This window comes from Triticum dicoccoides, chromosome 5B (assembly GCF_002162155.2).
Source record: "Triticum dicoccoides isolate Atlit2015 ecotype Zavitan chromosome 5B, WEW_v2.0, whole genome shotgun sequence".
Lineage (NCBI taxonomy): Eukaryota > Viridiplantae > Streptophyta > Magnoliopsida > Poales > Poaceae > Triticum > Triticum dicoccoides.
This window is the reverse complement of record NC_041389.1, coordinates 475,589,974-475,601,418: the sequence shown is the minus strand read 5'-3', so window position 1 is coordinate 475,601,418 and position 11,445 is coordinate 475,589,974. Positions and strand designations below refer to the sequence as shown.

General features: G+C 42.9%; 2 long non-coding RNA genes across 3 annotated transcripts; both read right to left on the bottom strand.

The window, feature by feature from the left end:
• Positions 1–2,946: 2,946 nt before the first annotated feature.
• Positions 2,947–5,215, bottom strand: LOC119305807. 2 transcript variants are annotated; one of them, XR_005148779.1, is made up of 3 exons: positions 4,906–5,215; positions 4,023–4,208; positions 2,947–3,201 (listed from the first exon to the last, which is right to left on the bottom strand). It is a non-coding gene; the product is annotated as an uncharacterized LOC119305807 (long non-coding RNA). The 2 variants fall into 2 exon arrangements; XR_005148780.1 differs by having other exon boundaries at positions 2,947–3,198; positions 4,074–4,208.
• Positions 5,216–7,715: 2,500 nt separating this feature from the next.
• On the bottom strand, positions 7,716–8,929 carry LOC119306300. Its single transcript, XR_005148913.1, has 3 exons — positions 8,525–8,929; positions 8,182–8,308; positions 7,716–7,924 (listed from the first exon to the last, which is right to left on the bottom strand). It is a non-coding gene; the product is annotated as an uncharacterized LOC119306300 (long non-coding RNA).
• Positions 8,930–11,445: the final 2,516 nt, after the last annotated feature.

Sequence of the window (11,445 nt, the reverse complement as noted above, 5' to 3'; positions counted from 1 at the left end):
CCGATTCCCCTTTCCCCTCTCGCAATTTCTCACCACCGGCGACCACCTGCCCCGCCTCCAGCCGCCATGTAGGGGCGAACGTGGAGCTCCGGGCGCGGCTCCTACAGCAGATCCGACCGTAAGTGCGACCAGGAGCGTGAGCGACGCGTCCGGGCGGACGGCGCGAGGAAGCGCGACGCCCGGAGGTGGACCAACTGCGGGATGTCGCCGCCGCCGAGCTTCAACTGCCGCGAGATGGAGGAGTACGACCGACGTAGCGCATCATTCTCCTCCGCGAGAGCTTCCTACGGCGGACCCTCCTCGTCCTCCGGCGCGGGCTTCCTCCCCGTGAAGAGGGAGTGGTCGGACGACGAGGAGCCGGAGCTGTCGGCGCCGTTCGCCTTCGTCCCGGTGAAGGAGGAGCCTGAGGAGCCCGCTCCGCTCGGCCGCCGTGGAGTTGTCGGGCCCGAGGACTACGTCGCGGACTTCGACGCCGTCGCCGCCGCCATCGCCGAGCGAAGCGTGCGCGAGGAGGCGGAGCGCCGGCTCCACGCCGAGGAGCTCGAAGCCCTCGAGTGGCAGCAGTCGGTCGCCGCCAACGACAAGGCTGAGGAGTGACGCCGCATCCGCGCGGAGCAGGCGGTGAAGTACATTGACCTATGCAGCTCCGGCGAGGAGGATTGAGCGTCGCTCGGCCTCCACGGCGTCGCCATTTTGCCGCGACCTCGCCGTCGTCAGATCCGACCCCCTCTGCTAATAGTTAACGTAAATTGTAGTATGATCTATGCTTAGTTTGTTGATCATGTAGTATGTATGAACTGTGTAGTATGTGATGTGATGAACTAGGTTTGTGCAATTTCTCCCGCGAAAGCGTTTTTTCAAATTATGCGGGTTTAGATGCGGTATCTGATCGACGGCGCATGTTTTCGACCCGCAAACGCGAGCTTCGTGAAACCGTAAACGCGTTTTGCGGGTCGAATTTTTGCGGGGTCTACTAGAGTCGCTCTTATCTATACCTGGCCATACCTCGGGCCGGGCCTAGCCAAGCCCGACGAAAAAAACCTAGGCCTGAGCCCGGCCCGACCCGGCCATCGGGCCTGTTTTCTGGGCCCGAGCCCGGCCCGAACACATAAAAGCCCGTCGGGCTTCGGGCCGGCCCGGCCGACCTTCAAAGAAATGCAAAAATGACAGGCCCGGGCCCAGCCTTCGGGCTCAAAATCTAGGCTCGAGCCCGGCCCGGGAGCCGGGTCGGGCTTTTTCGGGCCGGGCTTCCCATGGCGAGGTATACTCTTATCTCTCCACCCGGTCGTTCTCGGATGCTTTCACTGTCCGAGGCACCGCAAATTAAAGCCGTGGTATTTTCTTGTGTTGGTTTTTCACGTGTGGAATCTGTAGGAAGATGAATGATGGAACGATCCCTTGGTAGCTTTATCGGCGTCGTAAATAAGTAGTACTAGTATTATAAGTTTCTCTGACAGTACGTAGGATGCTTCACCTCTAAAAAACTCAGTGTTTACTTTTGACCATATCTTGCACCTGAAGATCGCATTCGTGAGCGATACAGTATCATGATTTTCACTGGAGAAAAACAAGTGGAGCCGTGAGTAAGATTGTTATCATATACTTCCTCCATCCGAAAATACTTGTCATCAAAATGGATAAAAAGAGATGTATCTAAAACTAAAATACGTCTAAATACATCCCCTTTTATCCATTTTAATGACAAGTATTTTCGGATGGAGGGAGTATATGGATGGCTGACTGGCCCCACCACCCGTGGACTGCAAGCGCAAAGCTAAATTGAGATAGTTCAACCAGCGTACAATTTCTTGGGTGCTCGCGGAGCAAGGAAGAAACGTCTGTCGGTGGCCTCAAAAAGGAGAGAGAAATTACCTCCAGGCCGGTTCGTGTCGTGCGTGCATATCTCACTAGATCGGAAAGGCGCGAGGTTGCCGGTCACAACGAAGTGTCCAAGCAGGTAATGCTCAATTTAGTAGGAAACCACGTTTAATGTACGTATTCAAACAGGATACAACAAACTAATCGGAAGAAGAAACATTCACATGCAATAGGAGCAAAACATCATTGAGTTTGGCATCGTCACGAGAAATAAGGCAGCATTCGATTTAGTGCGCTCATGAGACCACAAAAACTAAACCACTTGAAATTAAGTTTGGTACTAAGATCGCGAACATGAGAGAGGAAGTACCAAGAGCAGGAACACATAAAAAGGTAAAAACTACGTAGCCATAACTATTAGGCATACTAATAGGTTGCTTCATTCAGCTGCCTTGTCAATCAACTTCATAGGCGACATGTCACATTAACCTGATGCCGTCAATCCGTTAGATACATTGTATAGAACGATTTATGTGCAAACAATGACGCACTTGCGATTTTAAAGCTTATGGACAGTGAGCGACGGTCTCCCCTTTTCAATTTCAAAGGCAATGGCACACATATGATACTATCTGATCCCTGCCGCTTTTACAAAGCTTGATCAATTGTTTGTTATCGTTGATCTCTTGTCCGTATCCGGGTGCACTCATATCCAACCCGGTAATAAAACCATTGAAGTATTCCATATAAAACATAGCATTATCTATGAACTGACCCACAACTACAATGCCTCTCAATTATGGTTTGGACTTTCAAAGAGATGCTACTTGCCGAACCCCAACTCCTACGAAATCCCGTTTTCGCTAACCTGGTAATAGAAAAAAAATGTATCTCAGGATGAAAATGTAGAGACTATCTAAGGATGGAAACGTATCAAGGAATTAATCAAAAGAAGTTCAATTATCAAACTTCTGATATAACTCTTTTTCTATTAAGATTTATCACTCAATATATCTCAGGATGGAAATATATCTGATATTACTCCAAGAGTAGGCGATGGTAGATACTCACAACAGTAATGACCCCGTAAAATATAAAAAAAATGACTATCTACATGCCATCCGCGCATTTGTTATAAAATGTGACATGAAATACCTAAGCAAAGTTTGGTATGATAGAAACCAAAAGCAGGCCATAGTATTAGTCCCAGCTAACTTATTTACACTGTTTTCTATACTGCATAATACTGTAGTAAACTACATGGTTGACCATTAGATATATAACTTTGTCCACACGCCTTCATCCGATTTGCTTGATATATAACTTTGTCTTTGTCCACACTCCTTCATTTGATTTGCTTGCATGTTGCAACACACGGATCTGCTAAAAGACATATCGTGTTAGCAAACTATTCAAATAGTGTGCCTCATGGATAGGGAGAAAATAATTTGGCATGTATGAAGGAGAATTGCTTTGGACAATATTCAGTGATCTGGATACATTGTAACCTCTTTAACATAAAATAATATAAAAGATAAGAGTAAAAAAATTATCTTACTATTCTACATGGCACCCAGAAAACATAATAAGCCTACTATTCATAGATATCCTCCAAGATTTTCTTCACAAAACTTGATTACACTATGCGATGAAGCAAATAAAGGCATCTCACCTTTATTATGTGCCTAATTATTTAACACTGACAGAGGTTTCCAAATTAGTGGTTTTGTTTTGGCATATAAAGAAACTAAAGTTCATAATATATAAAAGCAAATTAATAGAGATTAGATATTGCAACCATGAATCCAATCCTTTAGTGATTACTCTCATTCTAAAGTTAGAACAGACCAATAAAATTAGATACTGCAACCATGAATCTCCTCTAGTGAATACTCTCATTCCAAAGTTAAACCAAAGATGAGAGCTAATTATATATGCACAAGGCATTCAGAGAAATGATCTGGTTGTTCATAAAGTCAAAACCACTATATTGATTTGACCAAGCATGATTCAAATCAAACTACCCTTCAACCTCCGTCGTAGGACCTATTGAGATATAATGATATAATGGCAGAACGAAAGGAAAAGAAAACCAAAAAACAAGTAAAATCATGGTAAGAGCATCGAATTCATATCCTAATCCATGGAAGCATCATGCATAAAAAGTCTGTGCATGATGGAAATGTAGAGACTATATATCTCACCGGCGAACATCCACATAGTTGAGGTAGAAGAAGCTTGTCGGCTAACATTACCACAAGGAGGAGCTCAGGTTGGCCTTGGAACAGCCTGGTGTCACCATGGAAGTCCAGAAGCAGTCCAAGCGGCATTGTCACTATGACCTTTTACTCTGCAAGCAGTGTCACACTCATACAGAAAGAAACTGCTCTCTTCCATCCCCAGAACACAAAAAAACAAAGGTAAATAAGTTGTCTACTCAAAATTTGGAACACTTCATCTAATAGGATGAAACAAACAGAAGGCCGTCGTGTAAAAAGCAAGTTCGCTAAATTCGGGAGATGATTAGTAATTTAGCATACTTGTAACCCCGCCAATGGACATATGCATCCTCACATTTAAAGATTTTGCATTAACATAACCCAGTGTTATAGTGATAGTACGTTCCAACTCATTCTTGAAAAAAAGAAAGATTGCACAGTTAAAAACGAATATCAAGCACAAGCACATGGAAAAGGACCATGTGGACATTTTTTCCCTTTTCGAGCTTGGATCACCTAAACATTTTTCTGTTTTGAGCTTGGACCACCTCAACATTCACCACCAAAACAGAGAAGATAAGGTTCCAAACAGAGCAGGTCAAGGAACAAATTATCTAATTGTCTATATTCATGGATTAGATGATGCAATAATAATAGTCATGGAACTATTTCTTTAATGCATAGGAAGCCAAAACAATTCATTAGCACTATTCTCGATCAATTATCTGAAGTCATGGAACTATTTTTTAATAAACATCTCATTAGTATAACTTATAAATCAATAGAAACAAATAATAGGTGGATCCAAATATGAATGAGGAACCAAGCAGCTTTACTGTATGCAAATTAAAAGACTTCAACTTTGTACCCAATGTTGATCCTCGCTTGGCATGAGATAACTTCAGGTGATAACGGGTGTAGCTTGGTAACACCAAGCTTGGTTAAATCCTACTCCATCAATCATCGGTGCCACACCATTCTCTGCCATAAAAGTAGGGAGACAGCACTAAAACAAAGAAGAGTAAATGTTCCTTTCACTAACGGATGAACTTTTTCACCCACCACTCTATAAACAGGAAATGTGATCTTGATACATAAATACACATGAGCACTGTGAGTTATCTGATTCAGACTCGGATATACATGTAACTGTAGTTTAAGAAGTTATAGCATCAGTTCCGGAGAAAACTCTCAAACTATAGTACACAATAAAAGGGGGTATATAAACCACCGTACTTCAAAGGTGATGAACTTGATTTGGAACAGGGACAAGTACCTGAGACGGGTGGGTAGTAAGGAAGAATCCAACAGTAGGTGCAAACTCATTCCCATGCCTAAAAGGATTGCAGACAGTGGAGAAGCAATCAGTGGCATATCATATTGCATTACAGAATGGCATCATCCATAACCGAACAACGTTAATCATTAAAACATGTGGAAAATGCGAGTGAAATGAACAAATGATGCAATGAATTTTCAGAAACCTAAACAGTGGACAACAACTTTTTTGGGATATCCCAGAAACAGGTTAAGGGGTCAAACAGAAGAGGGAAAATTGCAAGGCAGCATGATGTTGCAAATCTAGAACTACTCCACAAAGCAAGTTTGGATCTACTCTCAGAACTACTCCACAAAGCAAGTTTGGATCTACTCTATAGATCTCGTGGCCACCGTCTCTCACTGCAGTAGTCTCGCTCATCCTATTTTCTTTTTTCGATAGCTGCCCACATCCACAACACAATAAAAACTATCCTTGTGCTAATGAAAATATACGTGAATACTGAATCTGCTCAATAGTAGAAGAGAGTTCAGTGCAACAACTTCCATTTCCAAGAGAAAAATGACCAGGAAACGTAAGCCGATGTTGGTTCGATACCTGCAAATGACTAATTGTTCAACACTACTTTGGGAACGATCGCTCTGAGCAATTAACATTAATAAACAAAGAACAAAAAGGAACAAAACAAAGCCAGGTTTGTTCGCCTAAAAGGAATCGTCAAATGTAGCGATAGCATGCGTGCATTTCTCTCCAAATTGCACATGAGCTTTGACTGTAGGGAAGAGATAAAAATTTCCCACAAACAAACAAATGTCCACAATAGCTGCAAGTTGCATCTACTATCAAAGGAACACTTAGCATATCTCAAATAAACAGGTACGATAACCGTGATCTCAGGAAGCGTAGGAAGATGCATCTTATACTCTAGAGTTCAAATATATCAATAATTCATTTCATCTGACCTCTTTGGAGTTACACTGTTAAAGGGCATTGTTAAACTAAACAGCCGTTCTTATCTTGTAACATGCTACTACTTAGTTGCACCCCTCTTACTCCTGACACTACGAACTCCAGTTTATGTTGTGTACTTTATGCATATACAAACGATGTATAAAGATTGAACATGGCAAAAAAATGCAAGGGATTACCTGAATATATGATGCTGCAGTACACCTATTTTTCTAACTGAAATTAAACCTACCACTTCCTGCTCTCAGATTTTGGTTCATTTATAAACTCTACATTCTACTCATACAAGCATACCACATCTAATGTTCTGCTATAACCGATTATTGTTACCTTACTAAACTCATAATTATTATCAGTTTATAATGGAAATAAAATACCCTAACGCAATCCCTAGTAAATGACATTACGAACTGCGGTGTATGTGTGTGCTGCTATGATTCAGATAACTGAACTCTCTTCTACTATTGAGCAGATTCAGTAACAAGATTTGGAAGTATACAGTAGTAACTAATAAAAATTTGGATGCATAAAAGGAATCATACAACCTGCAAGATCTACTATAGCCAAGCAAAAGTGGTATTGTTAAGCATTCGTAAATAACTAAATATAGTAAAGGACAAAATGACTTGGCAAAAGCAATCAACACAACAAAAAGAGAGATGCAAGTCAGCGATAATTTGTTGTCTATTGTTCTTTTGAAACTATACATATCTGTAATGTTCTTTTGAAACTATACATATCTGTACCAGTTGACCATGACTGCACAAATCTACATGACAACATGTTTTCAAAACATATCCTGAAGGGAAAATGGACTGCATGAAAGAAACAGGGCCAATCATCCATGGATAGCAGGATTGTACAGCATGCTAAAGTAAAGTGAAATGGAATATATAAGTTATATCACAATCCGTCTAAATGTGCAAGAAACAGTTTTTCCTACATAGTTTTATATGTACTGTGCATCTCCCTGCAATATTCAGTACCAAGCAGATTGTGAATGTCATGGGTATGATAGTCTATTACTCTGATTTCGATAAGCTCTTTACACATATTAATATGTTAGAACAACGTAATAAGATAAAAATATTCTTAAAACGACATGGAAGATTTTAAACAAATCGTCATCAATGGAAATTATTTGCATACTGAAAAATTTATTGAGTCTTACATGCAATATAAAGAAAAATAGCGAATAAACTTCAGACACTTTATTATGCTGCTGACAACCCTATACAGCAAGTGATGTGAAGTTTAAGCTGTTACCAAGCTCACGACTAAGAATGTCGTGAAGAAGTGTCTGTGAAGAAGTGATGAAACTTGTTCCCACAAAAATATATGTAGTCATTGACAATTTTCTGGTTCAAAATAATAGTATAATCAGAATGCCCTATAAGCTACCAAATTAGCAGCCTGAGCCCTGAGCCCTGACAATTGCTTCTCTTTGCTATCTTTTGAGTAGGTTAAAAAGCTCTCACAGACACCATGGCCAAGATATAAAGATGACCCATATAAACTATGAACACAGAGCCTCCAATCATCCCCAAAGTTGAATATGTATAGATAGATCTGACTTGTTCTTGTTCTGGTCGCTGACAAGCAAAACCAGTCCACTGGCTGTATTCCCATTGGTGGCAACCTGAAGAAAATATAAGATTAGCTCCAAAAAAAGATACTCAACAGATAGTCCATTATTAGTAAAATAGGTGAATGACTGGCAAAACAAAGTAACTGAGCAGCACAATATTTTAACAATGAAAACCAAAATTAAGCAACCCCCCCCCTCACAAAGAAAAAGCCTAACAATAATAGTAGATTTATTAAGGCACAATCCATGATCAAAATACAGGAGCTAAAATAAAATACGGATAGAGAAAGACGGGATAAGATGAGCACCTGTAATGGGATGGCCGAGCAAAGGCAGAACTAGCAAAGCAACCTCGATCAATAGGGACGGGAGATCATAGTAACCTGATATGTTATCAACTCACGGCAGTCACCAATCCAATAGCAAATCCTAACCCTAGAACAGCAACAAATCGAACGGCAACAGAAGACCTAGATGAGCACCGGTAGATAACAAATCTAACGAAAAATATTACACAAGAGTAGCGGTTCCTAGATGATGGATGCAGTAACAGTCAGAGAGAGAGAGAGAGAGAGAGAGAGAGAGGGCCTGGAGCAGAACTGCAGCCGAGCCCTGCCTAGCGATGGAGGAGGAGAGGCCACGGGGGAGCACCTGCAGTCAGCGTAGAAGGAGGAGTGACGAGGGAGCCACATCGAGCGCCTCTGGCGGGTGCTCCTCGCCCTGCGCCTCTACCCCCGCCGCTTCAGGCCGCAGTCGTGCTCAATAATGCGCCGCGGCGCCCGGGCTCGAGCTCGATAACGGCCGCCGCCAAACAGGAGCAAACAAGGCGGTGCTTCCCGGAGGCGAAGGAGTCGGCGGGCTGGCGGCCAGCGACGCGAGGGGGCGGGGAAGAGAGGAAGAGCGCGAGCTTTTGGAAGGGGAAGGGGCGCCTCGTGCTACCTCGGCCCCGGTGGAGAGGAGGAGGGCGCCGACGGAGATGGCGGCGGCGTAGGGCAGGAAGGTGGGCGCGGCGAGCGTTCGGAGGGAGAGGAGGTGGCGGCGAGGCAGGAGGAGCGAGGCGCGGGGGAGGAGAGGAGGCGGCGGCGAGTGCGGGAGGAGCGGGGCGCGGGGGAGGATAGGAGGCGGCGGCGAGTGCGGGAGGGAGGAGCCGGGTAGGTCACCCCACATCAGCGCCCCCTTTTTATACCCCTGCACGCGAAATGACCGAAATGCCCTCGGCGGGGCAGCGTAATTACACGCGGTGGCACGGTGAAGGTGAAACTGTTCATTGCAATAGTAACTTATTTTTATCCGACGGATGAGGTCACTCCAGGGCTGGATCCGACGATCTAGATCCGATTAAGCGCTTCGATCCAACGGTCAGCGATCACGAGCGGCTGAGGAGGCGGGAGGATGACCGAAGATCTTATTTCTCGATTGTGCATGGTTCACCAATAACCTCTGAACATATCTGAGCCGGGATTGCGTGCACGTATATAGCACGGCACGCGCGATCCAGCGATCTATCGCTATCTCATTGATGGTCAGCACCGATTTCCGGTCTACTACTAGTATTCTTACTGAGACGGCTGCATGCCATGCCTGCACGAAATTACCAGCCCTTACCGGCGCCGACCAGGCAGCGTGCCTGGATCAGGCCGAGGCCGGCGCCGATCGGTCGATCATGTGCGACTGCAGGAAAATCAGAACTCATGGCAAAAGTCAACACTTCCGCAAAAGTTAACAAGAGTGAGTCTGTTGGCCGGGCGATCAGCGCGGAACACAAAAGTGATTAATCAGCGCGAAACTCCCGGCCGGTCAGAGACGCGGCGCACTGTCGGCCGGGGAAGAGGTGATTAGCCTGATAGGGCATGTGGTGGTGATCTCAGCCGGTCGGTCGGTTCGCCCGAAAGGGAAAAGACGTCGTGACAGAACATGCCCGATCGAGCTGACCATTCGGGTGTGCTAGGCCGCGAGGCTGTTTCCAGGCCATACGGGTAATTTGTGTTCGGCTTGAGCCTAAACAGTGGGTCAACTAGTTGGCAAACGCTTCTTCGTAAACCTCCCAACAATCATTTCGGATGGACTGGGAGCGCGTTACTTTCACGCTCTCAGTCGCTGTCGCGTGTCGCGCTCTGTGTGTTCCTTTTAAATTATTTTATTTTATTTTTTCGCACGCATTTTTAGCTTTTAAAACAGTTTTTTATGACTTTTTTGGTTTTCACTGATTTTTCTTAGCTTTTGGACAAATAAATTTTTGATGCAAAAAACACAATTTTTTTCTTCCGCAAGAGATACGATTGTGCTTTCGCGCGAGGCACGGCCTTGCCTCTTGAAAACAAAAAGAATGTGTTTTTTATTTATGTTTTCTTCCGCGTGAGGTACGATTTTGCTTTGGCGAGAAGCACGGGCATGCCTCTCGGAAACAGAAAAAAGATATTTTTTATTTTTTTTCTTTCGTGAGAAGCATGTCGGTGCCTCTCGGAAACAAAAAAAAACATGTTTTCTATTTTTTTTTCCTTTCGCGAGAGGCACGACCGTGTCTCTTGGAAAGAGAAAAATGTCCTCTTGGTCCGGTTTTTTCGTCCATTTTTTGTGAATAGAAGTTCGTCAAAACCTATCAATATGAGATCTAGTTTTGAAAATCTCGACACAATGAATTCAACGGTGAAAATGGTTCGAGATTTGGACTTTTCGATTTTTTTTCTTTTTGATTTATTTTATTTAACCATTTTCCTTTTTAATCTTCTCCTTTGTTTTCAAAAAATGTTTGAAATTCCAAATTTTGTTCGTGATGTTAAAAACTGTTCATAAATTTAAAATTTTGTTCACTTTTAAAAGAAATATTCAGCATATATCATGAAATGTTCTATGTGTATTTAAATTTTGTTTAGCGTGTATCACAAAATTATTCTATGTGTAGTTAAAAGTTGTTCAACATATATTAAAAAATAGTTCAATGTATTTAAAAATTGTTAATCATATAAAAAATATCAGTGTGTTGTAAATATTGTTCTACATATAACAGAAAAGTTTTTACTGTGTAGGTAAAAATTGTTCAGCGTATATTAAAAAAATATTCAATGTATATTCAAAATTATTCATCGTACATTAAATAATTCAATAAATGTTTTGAATTTCCATTTTTTGTTCATGTTTTTAATAACTGTTCACGTGTTTTTTTAAATCTTTTTTCATTTTTTTTTTCAAGTTTTGAAATATGTTCAGGTAAACATTATTCATTTTGTAAGGAAGATTAAAAAAAGGACCCTGCCGCTGTCCATTGTACTTTAAGTTTAGCTGCAGTGGCTCACGACGCGGCTATCCAGTGTTAGGTCGGGGGTTTGACTCCATCCAACCCAACATTTTTCATGACATTTTAGATTATGTTCGCTCTTCACCTGGGAATGGGCCGACCCTTTTGTACGAATCTTTCAATGAAAGCTCCTCATTTTAGCGCTCACGAGCGTTGAGCGGGAGCTCTCAAACGGGAACACCTCTTATTTCATGCCTTTAGCGCCTCAAAGGGGAGCTCTCGCTCAGTAAAGCACCTGGCGGCTCGCCCCATGAACGCGTAGCGCAGTGAAATGTAT